This window comes from Ovis canadensis, chromosome X (genome assembly GCF_042477335.2).
Source record: "Ovis canadensis isolate MfBH-ARS-UI-01 breed Bighorn chromosome X, ARS-UI_OviCan_v2, whole genome shotgun sequence".
Lineage (NCBI taxonomy): Eukaryota > Metazoa > Chordata > Mammalia > Artiodactyla > Bovidae > Ovis > Ovis canadensis.
Window position 1 is genome coordinate 67615791 of NC_091727.1, and position 17702 is coordinate 67633492.

At 37.7% G+C, this 17702-nt stretch overlaps 1 long non-coding RNA gene across 2 annotated transcripts in view; it reads left to right on the top strand.

The window, feature by feature from the left end:
- LOC138931087 (uncharacterized) overlaps nucleotides 1-17702 on the top strand; it is a 187448-nt gene that overhangs the window by 164913 nt on the left and 4833 nt on the right. The window lies entirely within an intron of this gene.

Consider the following 17702-nt stretch of genomic DNA (forward strand, 5'->3'; position numbering starts at 1 on the left):
TAATAATATAAATGCAAGTGGACTAAATTCTGCAATCAAAGGACCTAGAGGGACTGGATAGATTAAGAAAAAGACTGATATATATGCTTCCTACAAGAAATGCACTTTAGATAAAAGTGGGAGGGTAACAGGTAGGAAGGTCAGAGGCCCCCAAGGGGCAGGAGGAAATAAACTGCAAGTGGCAGATTCCCCCCCTCCCCCTTCTCTGTTGAGAAAACAGGTTCTGCCTAAGACTAATCTCTTTTTTTCTTTTCTCAGACCTTGGGCTGATAATGGCTCAACCACTCAACCAGTATTCATGTCAATTGTTTTATGGCCAGAGATGACACACCTTGTGCCATCCTATCTCAACGATGCCTATTGTGGGATAGGGGCCTGGTGAAACTCCCTCAGCCTTGAGGTATTTCTTTTATCTGATTAGAAGCTCGCTAACAGAAAATGCCTTGCTAAAAACTAGCAGGCAGGCATTCTTTCTGCCCCCTTCTGATGTCTATATCAGAAGCTTTCTCTGTCTCAAACTTTAATAAAATTTTGTTACACAAAAACTCCAAGTGGTCATGCCTGGTCTCTGGCTTGGGATCGAAATCCCTTCCAGAGGTCATGAATCCCGGCATAGCACAAGGCTTGCAGCAGCAACCTTTCAAAAGGACAGAAAAAGACTGAAAGAGTTGGAAAAAGGTGTCCCATGTAAATGGAAATCAAAAGAAAGCTAGGGTAGTTTTACTTATATCAGTCAAAGTAGACTTTGATTGTAATAAGAGACTAAGAAGGATACAACATAATTATAAAGGGATTAATCTACCAGGAGTATATAACATTATAAATATTTATGCACTCAATATGGAAGCACCTAAATATATAAAGCAAATATTAACAGACCTAAAGAGAAATAAATTGTAATACAATTACAGTAGGAGATGTTAATGGGCCACTTACATCAACATGTAGATCATCCACCAGATGGAAAATGATATTTCAAACCTGATGGAGTTAGATATTTACAGAACATTCCACCTAAAAGCAACAGAATGCACATTCTTCTCAAGTGCACATGCAACATTTCCCAAGATAGATCATATATTAGGTCACAAACTTGAAATTATGTCAAAAATATTTTCTGACCACAATTATGAGAAACGCTGGACTGGAAGAAACACAAGCTGGAATCAAGATTGCCGGGACAAATATCAATAACCTCAGAAATGCAGATGACACCACCCTTATGGCAGAAAGTGAAGAGGAACTAAAAAGCCTCTTGATGAAAGTGAAAGAGGAGAGCGAAAAAGTTGGCCTAAAGCTCAACATTCAGAAAACAAAGATCATGGCATCCGGTTCCATCACTTCATGGGAAATAGATGGGGAAACAGTGTCAGACTTTTATTTTTTGGAGCTCCAGAATCACTGCAGATGGTGACTGCAGCCATGAAATTAAAAGACGCTTATTCCTTGGAAGAAAAGTTATGACCAACCTAGATAGCATATTGAAAAGCAGAGACATTACTTTGCCAACTAAGGTCCGTCTAGTCAAGGCTATGGTTTTTCCAGTGGTCATGTATGGATGTGAGAGTTGGACTGTGAAGAAGGCTGAGCGCCGAAGAATTGATGCTTTTGAACTGTGATGTTGGAGAAGACTCTTGAGAGTCCCTTGGACTGCAAGGAGATCCAACCAGTCCATTCTGAAGGAGATCAACCCTGGGATTTCTTTGGAAGGAATGATGCTAAAGCAGAAACTCCAGTACTTTGGCCACCTCATGAGAAGAGTTGACTCACTGGAAAAGACTCTGATGCTGGGAGGGATTGGGGGCAGGAGGAGAAGGGGACGACTAAGGATGAGATGGCTGGATGGCATCACGGACTCGATGGACTGAGTCTGAGTGAACTCCGGGAGTTGGTGATGGACAGGGAGGCCTGGCGTGCTGCAATTCATGGAGTTTCAAAGAGTTGGACACGACTGAGCGACTGAACTGAACTGATTACATAATCTAGAAATTATATGAAAACTGGAAAATTCAGAAATGTATGGAGATTAAACCACATGATATTGAAGTAGGTCAAAGAAAAAGTCAAAAGAAAAATTAAAAATACCTAAGATAAATGAAAATGGAAGTGGAACCAAAACTGATGGGATGCTTCAAAAGCAGATGTAAGAGGGGAGTTCATAGCAATAAATGCCTACTTTAAGAAACAAGACTCAACAACCTTGCACCCCAGGAAACTAGAAAACAAAGGTCCAATGAAGCCCAAAGTTAGTATGGGAAGGAATAAGAAAGATTAGAGAAGAAATAAATGGAATAGAGACATTATAGAAAAGATCAATGAAGGAGCTGGTTACATGAAAAATAACAAAATTGAGAAAACTTTAGGTATACTCACCAAGAAGAGAGAGCAATCAATGAAATGAAAGAAGAAATGAAAGAAGAGATGTTACAACTGATACAACAAATACATGCACCCCAAATTCATAGCAGAATTATATACACTTGTCAAGATACAGAAGCAAGCTAAGTTTCCATCAAGAGATGATTGGATAAAGAAGTTGTGATATGTCTTTAGTTACCAATCTCTCTCTCTCTCTATATATATATATATATATATCATCTATCTATCTATATCTAGATACATATATATGGATATATCAGTTCAGTTCCATTCAGTTGCTCAGTTCAGTTCAGTCACTCAGTTGTGTCTAACTCTTTGTGACCCCATGGACTCCAGCACACCAGCCTTCCCTGTCCATCACCAACTCCTGTATTTTGCTTAAACTCATGTGCATCTAGCCCATGATGCCATCCAACCATCTCATCCTCTGTTGTCCCCTTTTCCTCCTGCCTTCAATCTTTCCCAGCATCAGGGGCTTTTCCAATGAGTCAGTTCTTTGCATCAGGTGGCCGAAGTGTTAGATCCTTCAGCTTCAGCATCAGTCCTTCAAATGAATATTCAGGACTGATTTCCTTTAGGATAGACTGGTTTGATCTCCTTGCAGTCCAAAGGACTCTTGAAGAGTCTTCTGCAGCACCACAGTTCAAAGGCATCGATTCTTGGGTGCTCCACCTTCTTTACGGTCTAGCTCTCACAACTGTTTTTGACCACTTGGAAGACCATAACTTTGACTATATGGACCTTTGTCAGCAAAGTAATGTCTCTGCTTTTTAATATGCTGTCTCGGTTGGTCATAGCTTTTCTTCCAAGGATCAAGCGTTCTTTTAATTTCATGGCTGCAGTCACCATCTGCAGTGATTTTGGAGCCCAAGAAAATAAAGTCTGTCACTGTTTCCATTGTTTCCCCATCTATTTGCCATGAAGTGATGCTTTGACCAGATGCTTTGATTTTAGGTTTTTGAATGTTGAGGATTATTAAGCCAATCTTTTCACTCTCCCCTTTCACTTTTATCCAGAGCCTCTTAAGTTCCTCTTCACTTTCTGCCATAAGGGTGATGTCATCTGTATATCTGAGATTATTGATATTTCTCCTGGGAATCAATTCCAGCTTGTGTTTCATGCAGCCCAGCATCTTGCATGAAATATAAGTTAGCTAAGCAGGGTGACATATATAGCCTTGACATACTCCTTTCCCAGTTTGGAACTAGTCCATTGTTCCATGTCTAGTTCTGTTACTTCTTGACCTGCATACAGATTTCTCAGGAGGCAGGTAAGGTGGCCTGGTATTCCCATCTCTAAGAATTTTCCACAGTTTGCTGTGAAGCACACAATCAAAGGCTTTAGCATAGTCAATAAAGCAGAAGTAGATGCTTTTCTGGAATTCTCTTGCTTTTTCTATGATCCAGTGGATGTTGGCAATTTGATCTCTGGTTCCTCTGCCTCTTCTCAATCCAGCTTGTGCATCTGGAAGTTTTTGGTTCACATACTGTTGAAACCTAGCTTGGAGAATTTTTAGCATTACTTTGCTAGTGTGTAAAATGAATGCAATTGTGTTGGAACATTCTTTGGCATTGTCTTTCTTTGGGATTGGAATGAAAACTGACCTTTTCTAGTCCTGTGGCCACTGCTGAGTTTTCCAAATTTGCTGGCATATTAAGTGCAGCACTTTCATATCATCATCCTTTATGATTTGAAATGGCTCAGCTGGAATTCCATCATCTCCACTAATTTTGTACTTAGTGATGCTTCCTAAGGCCCACTTGACTTCGCATTCCAGGATGTCTGGCTCTAGGTGAGTGATCACACCATCATGATTATCTGGGTCATCATGATCTTTTTTGTATAGTTCTGCGTTTTCTTGCCACCTCTTCTTAATATCTTCTGCTTCTGTTAGGTCCATAACATTTCTGTCCTTTATTGTGACCATCTTTGCATGAAATATTCCCTTGGTATCCCTAATTTTCTTGAAGAGACCTCTCATCTTTCCCATTCTATTGTTTTCCTCTATTTCTTTGCATTAATCACTGAGTTAGGCTTTCTTATCTCTCCTTGCTATTCTTTGGAACTCTGCATTCAGATGGGTATAACTTTCCTTTTCTCCTTTGTCTTTCACTGCTCTTCTTTTCTCAGATATTTGTTAGGCCTCCTCAGACAACCATTTTGCCTTTTTCATTTCTTTTTCTTGGGATGGTTTTGATTACTGCCTCCTGTTCAGTGTCACAAACCCCCATCCATAGTAATTCAGGCACTCTGTCTATATATATATAAAGTGGAAAAGAGAAAGTGTTAATCACTCAGTCATGTCTGACTCTTTGTGACCCCCATGGACTGTAGTCTGCCAGGCTGCTCTGTCCATGGATTTTGTCAGGCAATAATACTGGAATGGATAGCCATTCCTTTATCCCGGGTGGATCCAGGGTGATTCGAAGGTGGGGACGGAGTCGGCATCCTTGGAAATAACTTCTTTAATTACAGATAGAGAGGGATTAGAAAATTAGCAGAGAAAAAGAGGCTGAATAACTTGGTTTACATGGAATACCAATCACCACCTACGTAGGCCACAGGCATCTTCCCATTCTCCCGAAGGAGAGGAGGCACTGAGGCCCCCCTGGTCCGATCTTAGAAGCCCAGGCAAAATTAGCAGGCTTGGTAGGTACCCATGCACCAGATGGGAATTCAGCCAGAAAAACGGAGAGCAAGAAAGAAGTGACATGGGGGAATCAGTCTTTCCGGGAACTGATCCCATTTCTTTATTTTTGGGTTTGCTTATATACCTTTTGTTACACATAGGGATGAATACAGAATCACGCGGGGGTCAGCAGTCCTGGCCTTTATCAAAATCAGGTGTTTTACATAAAAAAATCGTAGGGGTTTTACATCAACTTCTGGCCATGAGGCCTGCTGATATTTTACGACCCTTTCTTTCTGATAACCAAAAAACTTACTTTTTCCAAGGGTGTTTTTTCTTAAACCAGGCACCACCCTCCAAATAAAGTTGCCTTCCTATAGGGTGAGGGTGTAGTGAGTTACAATCAAGAAAGGAATTTATTTAACCCAAGGTTAACATGATTAATCTTAAAGGTTAATACTTATTTCTCCTATATGCTTAAATGTTAATACTTATTTCTCCTTTATGCTAGTTATATTCATTATAAGGGCAGGGAATATGGAGATTTAGCAGCAAACATCCACCCAACAAATGAAAATCCTGTCCCCAATGTTCCCCTTAAGATCTGTTTAGTCTTAAGATAGTGATAAAGTTACATTTTTACATAGCAAGGACACAGTGATTTATAACAAAGTATAGTGATCTGTTACAAAAGAGAAAATTAATTAACTCAAAAAGTCTAGTATTGCTAACCTTAAAAACTACTATATTTCCTTTTCTATATTCCAAATACATTGATTAATATATTCCCAGGTGCCTAAGGATATGGAGGCCTGGCGGCAATCATTGACTCAACAATGAGAAAGGCCCTATGCTAATTAAGACTTTCAAAATACTCCAAACTCTCTGTGCTGTTTATGGTTGAGAGGTAGTAAACAATCATGTGCTAGTGGCAGGAGTATGGGTAATCCTGTCACACAAGCTAGTCTGTCAGCAGAGAGTTTTGACCTGAGACACCCTTGTCACACCCAGGGCAGAGAATTAGCAGCAATTATTGGCACAACAAATGAAAAAACCCTTCACCAATATAATTCCTAACCAACCCACTATACTGACAATTTCCATCTTCCCAAAGGAATTTGCTTTTAGTAAGTCTAAAACATCTCGTGCCTCTCAGGTTGGGAGGCTGTAAACAATCACATGTGGCCTGACGAACCTATACAGGCGGGCTAGATAACCTTCAGAGGAGTCCATAAACTGAAACACTCTTGTCATGCCCAGGAATTTTTATTGACTTGGAGCTGTAAGCTAACTCCTTCTCCGAGAGAACAGAGGGGGAACAGCCCCCCCATAAAGTCAGAGGTGTAGGCGAGGACATGAAACAGTAAAGTAGATAGACTCTGGTTTTGGGGCTAGATGCTCGGGAACAGGGGGTTTCCTGAGGCTTGATCACGCCTTTGCGTATGCCAAGCCTCCTTCCTCATGACCTTTGCCATGGGTGGAGTTCCTCACACTGGCCCCTGGCAGTCCAGGCCTCCTGTATTGCAGGCAGGCTCTTTACCATCTAAGCCACCAGGGAAACCTTACACACACACACACACAAATGCAGAGGAAAAGAGCTCAGGCATACAAAATTTTGCCATTTACAACAACGTGGATGGACTTGGATGGTATTACACTAAGTGAAACAAATCAGAGAAAGACAAATACTGTACGATAACACATATATGAAATCAAAAAGAATACAATTAGTGAAAATAACAAAAAAGAAGCAGACTGACAGATACAGAGAATGAAGTAGTAGTACCAGTGGGGAGATGGAAAGGGGAGGTGCAAAATTTGGATAGGGAATTGAGGTTAAAAACTACTATGAATATAAAATATAAGTTACGAGAATATATTGTACAACAGGGAATACATTACATGCAATAACTTAGCCAGTATTTTATAATAAGTATAAATGTAGTGTAACCTTTAAAAACTGAATCACTATATTCTACACTTGAAATTTATATAATACTGTATGTCAACTATGTTTGACGGAATTTATCTGGGAAGCCATTTGGACCTGGATTTTTGCTTTAGGGGACTTTTTCTATTACTGATTCAATTTCTTTACTAGTAACCAGTTTATTCATTTTGTATTTATTTCTGATTCAGTATTGAAAGACTATATGTTTCTAGGAATGTATCCATTTCTCCTAGGCTGTCTAATTTGTTGATATATAGTTATTCATAGCATTCTATCTTATCCTTTGTATTTCTGTGGTATTGTAATTTCTCCTCTTTCATTTCTGATGTATTTGGACACTTTTTTTTTCTGGTGAGTCTGGCTAATGTTGTATCAATTTCATCTTTTCAAAGAACTAACTTTTAGTTTCATTTATCTGTTCTATTGTGGGTTTTTTCTCCATTTCATTTATTTCTGCTCTGATCTTTATGATTTGCTTTATTCCACTAACCTTGGGGTTGGTTTATTTTTTCTAGTTATTTTAAATATACATTTAGAGTTTTTACTTCAGATTTTTCTTATTATTTGAGGTGTACCTATATCACTATGAACTGCCCTCCTAGAATTACTTTTCCCTCATCCCACGGGTTTTGGAAAGTTATATTTCCGTATTCATTTGTCCTAAGGTAATTTTTTATTTCCTCTTTGATTTCTTCATTGATTGATTGTTTAGTAGTATGTTGCTTAGTCTCCACATGTTTGTGTACTTTCTAGTTTACTTCTTGCAACTGAGTTCTAGTTTCATGCCATTGTGGTTGGAAAAGATGCTTGACTTGATTTCAAACTTTTTATATTTATTGAGACTTGTTTTGTAGTCTAACCATGCAGTCTATCCTGGAGAGTATTCCTTGTGCACTTGAAAAGTGTGTTCTGCTGTTTTTGGATGGAGTTTTCTATATATATCTATGAGGTCTATATAGTCTAATGTGTTTTTAAGGCCATGTTTCCTTATGTATTTTCTTCCTGGGTGACCTATCCATTGATTTAAGTGGGGTATCAATATCCCTTACTATTATTGTATAGCTGTCTATTGCTCCCTTTATTTCTGCTAATATTTGTTTTATCTATTTAGGTGCTCCTATATTAGGTGCATAAATGTTTATAAATTTTGTGTCCTCTTGTTGGATTAACCCCTTTTTTCATTCTGTAATGTTCTTCCTTGTATTTTATTATAGTCTTTGTTTTAAAGTCTATTTTCTGTGATACAGAGTATCGGTACCCCAGCTTTCTTTTTTTTTCCATTTACATGGAACTTTTTTCCATCCCTTCGCTTTCAATCTATGCATGTCTTTAGATATAAGATGTGCCTCTTATAGGCTGCATGTAGATGGGTCTCAGTTTCTGTTTTCTGTTTTTTTACTTACCTAGTTAGCCACCTTATATGTTTTGATTAGGGCAGTTAGTCCATTGACATTTACAGTGATAATAGACTTCCCTGTTGATCCAGTGGTTAAGACTCTGCCCCTCAGTTCCATATGTTACATGATGTGGCCCACCCAATAAATAAATAAATTAGATAAAATGATAATTAATAGATATGCTCTATTGCCATTTTGTTAATTTTCATTGTGTTTTTTGTTGTTTTCTGTTCTTATCTTTTTTTTGTCAGTTTCTTTCCTTCTACTTTGATGGATTCCTCAGTATTATATTTGGATTCTTTTCTCATTATTTTTTGTTATTCATTGTAGGTTTTTAGTTTGTGGTTATCATGAGGTTCATACATAATGACCTTTACATATATCTGTGTATCTTTAAGCTGATAGTCACTTAAGTTAAAAGTATTCTAAAAGCACTACACTTTTCCTCCCCCCAACACACACACACTTTTTGTTTTTGGTGTCATATTTTTACCAGTCTTTATTTTGTGTATCTCTTAACTACTTATTGTTAAGTAAATCATCAGAAATTTAAATACATTTGCCCTTACCAGTGAGATTATTCTTTCATATTCTTTATTTTTTCTAGTTGTGGCCTTTTTCTGCCAAACATGACCCTTTAACATTTTTTATAAGGCCAGTTTAGTGGTAATGAACACCTTTATTTTTTGCTTGTCTGGGAAACTGTCTGTCCTTCAGTTATGAATGATAAACTTGCTGGATCATGAGTTTTTTCCTTTCATCATTCTATATCCTGTTACCCCATTATGGCCTGTAAAGTTTCAGCTAAGAAACCAGCAGATAATCTTATGGCATTTTTCTTATATGCGATTAGTTGTTTTTCTCCTGCTTAAGATTTTCCCATTAACTTTTGCCACTTTAATTATAACATATCTTGGTGTGAATCTCTTTGGGTTCATCTTTTTTTGTGGCTGTCTGTTCTTCCTGTACCTGGATGTGTTTCTTTCCCCAGGTTAGGGAAGTGTTCAGCCATTATTTCATCAAATAGTTGTGTTTTTTTTTTTCCTTTTTCTCTTCTCCTTCCAGGACCCCTATAATGTTCATGCTGGTATGTCCAACATTATCCAAGAGGTCCTTTAAACTCATTTTAAAAAATTTCTTCTTTTTGCTGTTCTGACTGTGTGAATTCCACTATTCGATCTTGCAGATCACTACTCCATTATTCTGCATCATCTAATCTGCTGTTTATTCTATTCAGTATATTTTATATCCGTTATTGTATTTATATTTCTGATTGGTTCTTTTCTATATTTTCTAAATATTTATTATATTTTTTCATTGATTTCCTCCATTCTTTTCCTAAGTTTGGTGAGCATCTTTATAATCATTTCCTTGAACTCTATATCAGGTAAATTACTTATCACCATTTCTTTGGGATTTTCCTCTGGGGTTTTATTCTGTTCTTTCACTTGGAACATATTCTTCTGTCTCCATTTTGTTTGAGTTTTGTTTCTGCTTCCATGAATTATGTGAAACATCTAACTCTCCCAGTTTTGAAGAAGTGGCCCTGTGATTGTCTCATGTATAGACTGGTTGTGTCTAGTGACTTTGACAGGTCAGATGCAGCTAGAGCAGCCCTGGCTGGGGAAGTCCCTAGGGAGCACTGAGCCAGAGGTCACCTTGGTTGGATAGCTGGGGCTAGAGCTAGAGCCACTGTGGGCTGGGAGTAGTTCAGGGGGATTCAACAATGGCACAGACAAGTGCTCCTGACCCCAGAGAGGGCTCCAACAGTTCCTTGCCCATTTGACAGAAGCTCTAAAATAGTAAACATATTTTTTCTTGTATAATCTAGGTTCCCTATAAACTTTTTTTTTTTTTTGGTTCTTTGTTTTCATGTATTGTGTGTGTGTGTGTGTCCTAACATGGTGTATGCTCAGGCCACTCAGCTATATCCCTCCCTACTCTAGCTCATCCTGAAGAGGGGTAGGGTTCTCATGGATATCATATCTATGTCTTTCCTACTCATTTCTGTGTGGTCCTTCTATGTGAAATAGCTGTTTAATCAGCCTTCAGGGCTTCTTCAGGAGGAATTGTTCTATATGTAGGCATAGATTTGGTGTTTCATGAGAGGAGGTGAGCTCAGAGTATTCTTATGCTGCCATCTTGCTCTTCTCCCCTTTCCTTTAATACTTTGAACAAAATTTCTTTGAACTAATGGTTACTTTGAAGTCTCTGATGTCAAATATGACATCTAGTCCTGCTCACATACAATTTTTGTTATCTACTTTATTTCCTGTTTATGAGTCACATGGTCTTTTTTTTTGGATGTCACATAATTTTTTTATTTTTGAAAAACTAGACATTTTAAGGAATATGTCAGTTACTGGATTCTAACCTCTAACCCTCTCCAAGACTTTCTTATTGTTGTTCTTTTTTTTTTTTTTTGGATGGGCTGTTTTAAAGAAATCTATTTACTTAAATTGTGAAGTTTTTGATGTTGCTCCTCAGAGGGTAAAGTTTCAAGTATATGCATAGTCAATTTGGGATGAGAAGTTTTAGCAGTGCTCTCTTTGATTATCTCTTTCTCTGAACTCTCTTTTAAACTGATTTATATATTATTATACATCACCTATTAGGTGCCACTAATTACTAGATGACTGTCATAATGTTTTAAACAGTGCTCTGAGGAATAAATTTCTCATTAATCTAATCCAGTTAAATTCATGAAATGATAGTTGTTGAAGGCTGTCGTTGGGAGTTGTTCTACTTCAAGGAGGCCTCTCCCTTCTTAGCTATATCTTTCTGTGGTTCTCTCTGGTGAACTAGCTGTCTATGGTATATCTTCTTGCTCTTAATTGAGAGGAGCGAATGATTTGGAGACTGTCCTTAGACTTGTGTACACTCTGTTTCACATAGTCATTTGCTCATGGAGATTTCATGCTTACTTTCTTGTGGATTGCCGCTAACCCTAGGAAAACTCTGAAAAACTATTATGGGTACTGGGTGGAGTGGCAGTCTAATGAAGTACAGATTTATTATTTCCCTCTGTGAAACTTCTGACCTATAAGAAAGCTGGGACAAGGGGGAGAAGTCAGAATTTTAGTATTCAAGGTCTGTCACACCTGCAGTAGAATATCCTGTCAATAGGGACTGAGTTAAGGAAAGAAGCCCTTAAACTCTTGGCTACACTCAATAGGGATTCAGTCTTTTCAATTTGGAATTGTAGGGTACAAAAAAATGCTGGCAACATGTCATTTGAGGTTTGATATGGTAAGCCTTGATTGGAAGCTAGACACAGACCATACATGCTTCAAAAAATTTTACTTAAGATGGATCATAGACCTGAACATAATATGCAAAACTATAAAAATTCTAGAATATAACACAGAAGATCTAAATGACCTTGGGTTTGACAATGACTTGTTTAAATACATCAAAAGAATGATTCATCAAAGAAAGAAGTGATAAATTGGACTTCATTAAAATGAAAATTTTCTGCTCTGCAAGACATTGTCAAGAGAATGAGAAGGTTCAGACTAGGAGGAAATATTTCCAAAAGATATACCTGATAAAGAACTGTTCTCCAAAATACAGAAGAAACTCTTAAAGTTCAATAATAAGAAAATAACCTGATTTTCAAATAGGCAAAAATATCTACAGACATTTCACTATAGAAGAGTTACATATGGAGAATAAGTTTATGAAAAGATGCTCAACATCTTATGTCATTAAAGACTTGTAGATTAAAAGAACAGTATCACTACACACCTGTTACAATGGCTAAAATTCAAAATACTGACTATATCAGATGTGGCCAAAGAGGTGGAGCAAGAGGAACTCTCATTTATTGCTGATGGGAATGCAAAATTAAGACAGTTTGGCAGCTTCTTACAAAGTTAAACATAGACTTTTGTGCCATCCAGCAATCAAATTTCTAGATATTTATCCAAATGAATGAAAACTTAGAACTACACCAAAACCTACACATTAATGTTTATACTGGCATTATTAATAATGGCCAAAAATTGGAAAGAACCAAGATGTTATTTAATAGATGGGTAAACTGTCATTCATTCACAAAATGAAACATTATTCAGGGATAAAAAGGAAATGTTATCAAGCCATGAAGAACCATGGAGAACATTTAAATTCATATTGCTAAGTGAAAGAAACCAGTCTGTTAGTTTATTTTATGAATTAGGATATAGTTTATCTTGGTCAGCATTCCATGTAGAATTGCAAGGAATATGAATTTGACTGCTATTGTGTATAGTATTCTACAAGTGTCAGTTAAGACAAGTTTATTCTAGTGCTGTTTATGTCTTATTGACTTTCTAGCTAACTGTTCTGTTAAACTTTTTTCCGTTCAGTTCCATCACTCAATTGTGTCTGACTCTTGCAACCCCACGGACTGCAGCACGCCAGGCCTCCCTGTCCATCCTCAACTCCCAGAGTTTACCCAAACTCATGTCCATTAAGTTGGTGATGCCATCCAACCATCTCATCCTCTGTTGTCCCCTTCTCCTCCTGCCCTCAATCTTTCCCAGCATCAGAGTCTTTTCCAATGAGTCAACTCTTCGCATCAGGTGGCCAAAGTATTGGAGCCTCAGCTTCAAAATCAGTCCTTCCAGTGAACACCCAGGACTGATCTCCTTTAGGATGGACTGGTTGGATCTCCTTGCAATCCAAGGGATGCTCAAGAGTCGTCTCCAACACCACAGTTCAAAAGCATCAATTCTTCAGCACTCAGCCTTCTTCACAGTCCAACTCTCACATCCATACATGACTACTGGAAAAATCATAGCCTTGACTAGACAGAACTTTGTTGACAAAGTATTGTCTCTGCTTTTTAATATGCTGTCTAGGTTGGTCGAAACTTTCCTTCCAAGGAGTAAGTGTCTTTTACCATCTGCAGGGATTTGGGAGCCCCCCAAAATAAAGTCCACCATTTCCACTGTTTCCCCATTTATTTGCCATGAAGTGATGGGACAAGATGCCATGATCTTAGTTTTCTGAATGTTGAGCTTTAAGCCAACTTTTTCACTCTCCTCTTTCACTTTCATCAAGAGGCTCTTTAGTTCTTCTTCAATTCCTGCCATAAGGGTGGTGTCATCTGCATATCTGAGGTTATTGATATTTCTCCCAGCAATCTTGATTCCAGCTTGTGCTTCTTCCAGCCCAGCATTTCTCAGGATGTACTCTGAATATAAGTTAAATAAGCAGGGTGACAATATACAGCCTTGACGTACTCCTATTCCTATTTGGAACCAGTCTGTTGTTCCATGTCCAGTTCTAACTGTTGCTTCCTGACCTGCATACAGGTTTCTCAAGAGGTAGATCAGGTGGTCTGATATTCCCATCTCTTTCAGACATCTCCACAGTTTATTGTGATACACAGAGTCAAAGGCTTTGGCAGCCAATAAAACAGAAATAGATATTTTTCTGGAACTTCCTTTTTCGATGATCCAGTGGATGTTTTAACTTTTTTCATCTAGGTATAATTGACAACATTAATTTCAGGTGTACAGCATAATGATTCAGTATTTGTATACACTGTGAAATGATCACCACAATAAGTCTAGATTCCCTCTGTCACTGAGTTATATGAAATATAGTATTATTGACTATTATCACCATACTGTAAATAATATCCAAAAGCCTTACTTATGACTGAAAATTTGTATTTCTTGACCTCCCCTCACCCATTTTGCTCACCCCTCAACCCCTGCCAACAGTAACCAGGCCATTCTCTGTATCTTTGAGCATTTTTTTAAAAATTCCACATGAGTGAAATCATATTTTTTTTTCTCTGACTTATCTCACTTAGCATAACACCCATGAGGTACACCCATGTCACATATAACAAGATTTCATTCTTTTGTGTGTGTATATGTCTATTCAAATTCTCTGCCTATTTTTTAAATTGAATTGGGGGATTTTTGTCATTCAATTGTAGGAGTTATTTATATATTTTAGATATGAACGCCTTGTTAGATACATGACTTGTAAATATCTTCTTCCTAAATTTAGTAGGTTGCCTTTTCATTTTGTCAATGGCTTCCTTTGCTGTGCAGCTTTTTAGTTTAATGTAGTCCTAATTGTTTGTTTTTGGTTCCCTTGCCTGGGGAGATATATCCAGAAAAATATTGCTATGATTTATGTCAAAGTGTCCTGCCTGTGTTTTCCCCTATGAGTCTTATGGTTTCTGGTCTTACAGTTAGATCTTTAAACCATTTTTAATTTATTTTTGTATATGGTGTTAGAGAATGTTCCAATTCCAACCTTTTGTAGCAGTCCAGTTTTCCCAGTACCACTTGCTGAAAAGATCGTCTTTTCCCCATTGTAAATTGTTGCCTCTTTGTTGTAGACTAATTGACCGTAAGTGTGCGGGTTTATTTCCAGCCTTTCTATTCTGTTCCATTGATCTATATATTTGCTTTTGTGCCAGTACCATACTGTTTTGATTACTATAGCTTTGTGCTATAGTTTGAGATCAGGAGTGTGATGGTTCTCTAGTAATCTGTAAGAGTAAAGTATTGAAATCTCCAGATATAATGGTGGGCTTGTCTGTGTCCTTGCAGTTCTCTCAGTTCTTGCTTCAGTTATTGTTATGTCTTCTTGGTAAATTGCCATCTTTATCATTCAGTTCAGTCGCTCAGTCATGTCCGACTCTTTCCGCCCCCATGAATCGCAGCACACCAGGCCTCCCTATCCATCACCAACTCCTAGAGTTCACTCAGACTCACGTCCATTGAGTCAGTGATGCCATCCAGCCATCTCATCCTCTGTCGTCCCCTTCTCCTGCCCCCAATCCCTCTCAGCATCAGAGTCTTTTCCAATGAGTCAACTCTTCGCATGAGGTGGCCAAAGTACTGGAGTTTCTGCTTTAGCATCATTCCTTCCAAAGAAATCCCAGGGCTGATCTCCTTCAGAATGGACTGGTTGGATCTCCTTGCAGTCCAAGGGACTCTCAAGAGTCTCCTCCAACACCACACTTCAAAAGCATCAATTCTTCAGCATTCAGCCTTCTTCACAGTCCAACACTGACATCCATACATGGCCACAGGAAAAACCATAGCCTTGACTAGACGGACCTTAGCTGGCAAAGTAATGTCTCTGCTTTTGAATATGCTATCTAGGTTGGTCATAACTTTTCTTCTAAGGAGTAAGCGTCTTTTAATTTCATGGCTACAGTCACCATCTGCAGTGATTTTGGAGGCCCCAAAAATAAAGTCTGACACTGTTTCTACTGTTTCCCCATCTATTTCCCATGAAGTGATGGGACCGGATGCCATGATCTTCATTTTCTGAATGTTGAGCTTTAAGCCAACTTTTTCTCTCTCCTCTTTCACTATCATTAAGAGGCTTTTTAGCTCCTCTTCACTTTCTGCCATAAGGGTGGTGTCATCTGCATATCTGAGATTATTGATATTTCTCCTGGAAATCTTGATTCCAGCTTGTGTTTCTTCCAGTCCAGCGTTTCTCATGATGTACTCTGCATAGAAGTTAAATAAGCAAGGTGACAATATACAGCCTTGACATACTCCTTTTCCTATTTGGAACCAGTCTGTTGTTCCATGTCCGGTTCTAACTGTTGCTTCCTGACCTGCATACAGATTTCTCAAGAGGCAGGTCAGGTGGTTTGGTATTCCCATCTCTCTCAGAATTTTCCACAGTTTCTTGCGATCCACACAGTCAAAGGCTTTGGCATAGTCAATAAAGCAGAAATAGATGTTTTTTTGGAACTCTCTTGCTTTTTGCATGATCCAGCGGATGTTGGCAATTTGATCTCTGGTTCCTCTGCCTTTTCTAAAACCAGCTTGAACATCAGGAAGTTCACGATTCACGTATTCCTGAGGAATTCTCCTGGCTTGGAGAATTTTGAGCATTACTTTACTAGCGTGTGAGATGAGTGCAATTGTGCAGTAGTTTGAGCATTATTTGGCATTGCCTTTCTTTGGGATTGGAATGAAAACTGACCTTTTCCAGTCCTGTAATGTCTATCTTTATCTTGAGTATTTCTTCTTCTGAAGTCTAATTTTTTATATTAACATAGCCTCTCCAACTTTCTTTTGATTAGTGTTTGCATAATACAATATTACCTATGTATTTTTATTTGAAATGAATTTCTGGTAGAAAGCATTTACTTGGGTTTCATGGAAGCTTTTAATAACTATATTATGGGACTATACAAGATTTCCTATATTTTTCTTGAATTGGTTTTGTTAAGTTACATTTTTCTAGGAATTCATTAGTTTCCTTTAAATTTTCAATCCTATTCACATAAATTGTTGAAACTGTTCCTTACTCTTCTTAATCTCCTTTTTCATCTTTGTTTTCCTTTCTTTCATATTATTTCCCTGAACCTTTTCATGTTGATGAATCTCCCACACTTTTTTCTATTTTATTAGCTTTCTAAAAGAAATGTGAAATTTTATTGACCTTCTTTGCCTTTATTTTCTATTTTATGAATTTATGCTTTTGCCTTTAATACCTTCTTCCTTCTGCTCCCTCTTCCCTTGTTGTTCCTAGTATGTTTGATACCTAGCTGATTAATTTTCACCCTGCCATCTAATATACATATTTAAGGCTATAAACTTCCCTCAAACCATGCTTTCATCATGCTTTTTATACGTAGTATTTTATGTTTGAACATCAAATATTTTAAGATGTCCCTTATGATTTCTTGATCCATGTATTTTTGTTTTAAAGCGTAAAATATATGTAGATGTTTTCTTGACTACATGGATGCTATGATACCAATTCTATAAATTAGTAAATAATCTTTTAATGGACAATCAATTATGTTTTGAACTTTATTCTTTTTAATTTCATGTTATTTGGGTATGCTGGGTCTTTGTTGCTGTGCAGGCTTTTCTCTAGTTGTGGAAAGTGGGGCCTACTCTAATTGTGGTGGATGGGCTTCTCATTGGGGCATCTTGTCTTGTTGTGGAGCACAGGCTCTAGAGAGTTCAAGCTTTGTTAGTTGTGTCTCCCAGACTCTAGAGCATAGGCTCAGTAGTTGTGGTGCATGGGGTTAGTTGTCCTGTGGCATGTGGGATGTTCCTGAACCAGGGATAAAATCTGTGTCTTCTGCATTGGCAGGTGGATTCTTTACCACTGAGCCACTAGAGAAGTACCTTGAATTTTAATTAATTAATTCTTAATTTACAACAATTCTTGATTTACAGAAAATTGCAAAGGTGGTACAGAAATTTTCCATATACTCACACCTAGTTCCCTGTGATTTACATCTTTCATTGTATAATACATATTTTAGAATTAGCAAAGTAAAAATGATACATTATTAACTAAATCTATTTCATGCAAATTTACTCAGTTTTTACCTAATATCCGCCCCCCTTTT